Here is a 6,026-nt window from a genome sequence, read left to right as displayed (position 1 = left end):
AAAAATTTATTGAAATACACTTTTGATTAACATATGTGAGCATTGTTGAAGTTCATATTTTCACAATTAGTCTGGCAGCCTTAAAATTTCCAAGAAATGTCACCATAGGAAAAAGGAAGGTTCTTCTTCCTCGGATAGTTCTGTGCATTACATTAATAATTATTAGTGGTCCTCTATTCGGAGTCAAATACTGTACTGTACAGTACAGTATCACTTTACCCATCAAAGGCTGCAGTAACCCACTTCTCTAGTGTTATATTTTCCCAATACATCTGTTTCTTCTGTCACTTCACCTGCTTTTGTTCATCTATTTTATGCCAGGTTGTCTTCTTGGTTTCTTCACATTTTATATCTTGTCAGTGAGCAGTTGGTAACTACAAGACAGTTTATGATTACTGTACTGTACATTGTGGTGGATCCCTAACTAGTTCATGTTATCGTGTTCGTAATTATCAAGAAGAAAATGTCTTTTCTTTATCTAGAAATATTTAACAGACACCCTCCTTGGATATTTGTTAGTAATGTTTTAATAATATTATTACTGGTAATGTCTTTCAGTGTTGATACCACTGTGTATGTATATTGTTATTTATTTATTTCTTGTGTGACTCGTACCTCAATGCTTATGTTTTTATCATTTAACTTATATTTACATTTCATATGTATTTTTGATTGGGCCAAATGCACATATGCTTGGTAGTGTATCCTATACACTGAATAGGAATTAATTTTGCACAATTTAAGGAATTCATTATTTTGACAAATACATTATGGGTACAGTAATGAAAAATACAGTTAAATTGATCTCTGTTTCAACATTAGATAGTCAATAGCAAATATTATTTTACCTCTGTATTAATTATATAGTTAGCATTGTAAATCAGTTTCTTATTATCAAGGTTTTCACATTTTAAAATTTAATTGGGAAAATGGATGAACTTGTAAATCTCAAACCTTTATTTGTCATCTTGACTTGAGCTGACCAAGTAAGATGATGGCACTTTTCATTTGCATGTTTATGGTTGTTAATCTAATCCTTTTGCAGCTCTGGAAAAGCATCTATGTAACACAGATTGTCTGCCTGTAAATTTAGAAGCCCAAATCCTGTATGTTATAAAAGAGAAGTGGTCAAGCTCTTGTGAAGACTAGAGCCACATCAAACCTTAGGAGCAACAGTGATATTGCATCTTGTGAATGTGAAAATTTTCTGCATAGATGGTAAACTTGGATGCTGCTTACAGGTATTCAATGAAACCAAATACTTTTTTTTTAATGTCTTTTTTACTGAATACTCTTAAGTAGGGCTGTTCAATTTCCTCCAATAATTGGTTGTGACAATAAAGTGGCTGCTGTTTGTCAATATTAATGTGCTTTGTATACAATCATTTTAATATTGTATACTGTATAATACCATGTATATTGCTATATTTTATATGTAGTGTGTAATATTTCCATGTCTAATGAATGTTAGTTTTTTTTTAACAAGAGAAATGTAATGTTTGTGTAGATTACATATTTAAGACTACAGGTTGTACCTCTCTAGTCCGGCATTCTGTGGTCCGGAAACTCCAGTGGTCCGGAACGATTTTAGTTTGTCCAACAGGTAGATAGGCAGCTTTTTTTTTTTTACTTATTTTAATTATTATTATTATTACAGGAGTATTAAATTTTTGCCCCTCAGGCCCCTCGTGGGTCAGTGACTTATGCCCGGGTGGGCTAATCCCCTTAAAAAAAAAAAGCCGCGGGAAATTAAGGTTTGTTTACATCCGGCAGTTCGGCTGCTCTCTCTCTCTCTCTCTCTCTGCTTGTCTATACAGAGTACAACATTTAACCCTTCAATATATATGAGCAGTAAATAAGTGTTGCTTTCATATTCTTATGTAGAGTAATGACGATATGTTTTCACATGTGCGCACTTACATATGCGCAGTCACTTTTTTTTTTTACCATTAATGGTTAGCTACTTATATTGTTCCATTTATTAACATTAAATAACATTACAGGTACTTCAAACAACCATATTAATTTTTTTACATTAATTTTACTGCAGCTAAAATCAGGGTCTTATTTTCTTCAGTTTTATATGTAGAACCAGTCAGTCACTGGTTTTGTAATCAACGAAAACAATGCTGTGTCATTTCCTCGTGTGTTTTAATATTTTACGTATTATTAATGAATTGTATTGCTCATTTTGCACACATAAATATTAATTCAATAAAAAAGACATTCAGTAATAAACAATAATGAATCTTTTGTACATAAGAGAAATGACGCTGTTTACACGATTATGCCTGTCGTCTGCACGTTGGCGGGCCGTTCAAACCCGTCGAAATTCAAGTTTCCGCCGTCAAAATTTTTATTTATTTATTTTTTTGTGTGTTCCAATAAAATACGTTAAGAATTAAAAACTCGCGAAATTTGAGAAGCTACTATACGACATTTAACCCTTCAATATGTCTTCAAAGAGACCATGATGCAGAGAAAGTGGTGCTAGTGCTTCCAAGCATAAGCACAAGTCACTATCTATTCAGGAAAAGGGTGAATTTCCATGGTCCGGCACCGGTCAGGTCCCGAGGTTGCCGGACTAGAGAGGTACAACCTGTATTATGAAGAGAACATTGGTTTTTGAGGGTATATGTAATAAAGTCTTCCAAATTTTTGCATTACATCCTATGATAGAATTATACACTAGCACTGTAACACAGATTAATGTTTATGATTACTGCAGAATTATTCCATGAAGTATGTATTGTTTTGTAAATACATTTTCTCAGTTATAATTGGGATTATATTATCAGATAATTATGTACTCATTGCTGTAATAAATGAACCTGATGTGTCTGTAATTCCCATTTTGATCATGAAAGGTTTTCTTTACCTTCACCAATGTTGGGATGTACAATTGAGGGTAATGAGTGATTTAATAAAATGTACAGAAACTACTGGCTTTGAATATCAGTTATAATATTTGATGATACTGTACAGAACTGTACTATACTATACTGTACTATACTGTACTGTACTTTACTTTACTTAACCGTTTGAGGATGGTGATGGCAACTCATGGTCTTTACCCATTCACATCATACTGTGAACTTCGGAGTTTACTTACATTTGAAATTCTGATCAATCAAGGTAATTCTGTATAGATAATTATTTTAACTAGTTTATATAATGGCTACCCACTAGAGATGGTAATGTTGGGAGGAGGCCAGTGGCCTGTGTAGGATTTCTCCATTATTGTTGATAGTTTTGTTTAGCTATATTGAAGCCCAATACTGTTCTTAATTCCACAGCTTGGGCTGGTAGACTGCTCCATAGATCTACCACTCTTTGTGTAGAGGAGTATTTACTTATTCATTCTGCCTGATAACTTGGTGAGCTTAAAGTTGTGTCCCATCATGTTGGTGGTGCATAGCATCACAAATATATGGCCTGGGTTAAAGTTTTCTATCCCTTTCAATGTCTTTATGAGATCTGCCTTATTGTGTCTTGTCTGAAGACTTGTTAGTTCTAAAGCCCTCAGTTTACTTGGATGATCAAGGTGACTTATTTTTGGAATCATCTTAATCACTCTGTGTTGCACCTTTTCTTGGGGCATTAGGTAGGGTTTCCATGCTTGTATACAGTAATGCTGATTTGGATGCACGTGAGATTTATAAAGCTGAAGGAGCATTTTCCTATCTTTGTATTCAAAGGTATGCTTTATAGTTCCTAAATCTCAGTTTGCTTTTTCCACTGTTGTTCCTATTTGTACCACCTTCAGAATAGTTGTGACTAGGGTTGTTGTATTTTATGTGCAGCGTAATAGATTTTATAATGTTATAGAGCATTTGCCAGTTTTGAGACTGCTTGTACAGCTCATGCAGATCTTTCTGCATCGTTGTGAAATTACCGTGACTTGCTTCCCTCACAAATATTTTTGTCATCCACAAACTTGACAATATGGCTCAATCTATTTTCATTTTTATCGTTTATGAAGATCACAATAGGATAGGTTCATGGATAAGATCCTTGTGGTACTCCACTGAAAACCTTTTTCCAGTCTAAATATACTGTTTATGATCACCCTTTGTTGCCTTTCTTCGAGCCAGTTATTAATCCACTTCAAAATCTTATCAATGATGCCATGTGCCTGGATCTTAAAGGCTAGCCAGGCATGTGAGACTTTGTCAAATGCCTTAGAAAAATCCATGGACAACATATCCACTGGTAAACCTTGGTACACATAGTCTGTATCATTTCAAGGAAAGTGATGTCTCTTTTAGACAAAACAGCCTCACCCATCAGCAACACATCCTTCTTTAAAATAATCACATGACACCAAGGTCTCTGCTCTTCAGCTTTCACCCCAACTTTTTTCTTGTGCATCATTGAAAGGGATGGAAGATGTAAACCCGATCAATATTTCCTATAGAGGCTGGTAGATATATGGAACAGTCTATCAACCCAAGTCATAGAAGCGAAAACAGTACTGGACTTCAAAATAATCCTAGACAAGACTATCTCTCAAGTACAATGGGTGGATCCTGTACAGACCATTGGCTACCTTCCCATGTCCTAGCTAGGTTGGTTGCATTAGATAAATTAAGTACTGTTTATCATTCACCTTGTACTTCAATTTTATTCTTTGCCTCTCCCCCTCCCCCACCCTCCTGAGTTAGACATTTCTGTACACTATAACAATCTTTCACCTCCCTGATCTATTCTTTGTTCAACGTTTCTTTCACTTACATAATTAACTTTTTTGGGGGAAGGGGGAAAATTTCTAATCCTCTGCACCTTATAAATATACTACCACTTTTAAATTAATCATTACTGTATTTATATCGCTTCCAATTTGCTCCTTTTTCTTGTTGGCTCAAAAGTATCCCTGTACAGTATATTCTCATCATTGTCACTTTTTTTTTAAGCATTTCCTTCTTCAATTAAGTGTTCATACATTTCTGAATGCAATACTGACACAGGAGGGAAAGGGTGTGTGTGTGAGACAGCCCCCTCGCCCGCTACACATTTGGAACACCTGTATCTGCTGGTACAGGTGTGAACGTTGATTTATATAGTTTTTAACGTTATTATAAGTACAAGCAGCTTACCCGCTCATCCTAACTCCACATTCCCCTCACACCACACTAAGCTGCTCCACACTTCCACCACACCACTCCAAACTCCTTCCACACCACACTACACCCCTCCACACTGCACTACCTCACTCCACACCACACTACGTCACTCCACACTTCCACTACACCACTCCACACTCCCTCCACATTACAACACTCCATATCCCCCCACATTACAACACTTCACACTCCCTCCATCCTCCACATTACAACACTCCACACTCCCTCCACATTACAACACTCCACGCTACACCACGCCACTCTCCCCCACATAAATGAAATCAACCTCATAATTGCCCAGAGGCTCTTGTGTGGTGATCCAGACAACATTGTTTCTATGAAGCTGCTAGAGTAAGCTAGGCTATATTATGGTACAGGTGAACGTAAATCGATCTAAACTACAGCTACAGATAATTAACTTCCTCATTTCAAGTTAACAAATGCAATATTCTTAAATAATGCCCTCTAATTGTAAATATATGCTGAAGCTCAAAAATTGTTCCTTGAAAACAACGAAATAGACTGAAATTTTGTATACAGTATTTATAAAATGCTAAGTCCCTCGTGGGCAGGAAGTGGGCTGCTTCATTTTTCCCAGGCTGATTTCTGAATTTTCAAGAGCCAGTCCGTCACTGAATTGTGTAGTCTACCAAACACCCCAATGAATGTATTTGTTAAGTCTGGTTTCATGTAGTTCGAAAGCACTGCCAAATGTTTTGAGAACTGACCCCCAAAAGTCTTTGTACAAATGGCAATTACATTACCACAGGGTGGGGATATTCTGATTATACGTAATATACTATAAAAATATTTGAAATTTTTATACTAATAAAATTTTAATTCAATTATCTTTAATAGCGTATAAACAAACCTCTGTCCAAATGTTCATAATGGTTAGTGATT

This window comes from Homarus americanus, unplaced genomic scaffold, assembly GCF_018991925.1.
Source record: "Homarus americanus isolate GMGI-L3 unplaced genomic scaffold, GMGI_Hamer_2.0 scaffold45299, whole genome shotgun sequence".
Taxonomy (NCBI): Eukaryota; Metazoa; Arthropoda; class Malacostraca; order Decapoda; family Nephropidae; genus Homarus; species Homarus americanus.
The sequence above is the reverse complement of the archived record's forward strand: the minus strand, read 5'-3'. Positions refer to the sequence as shown.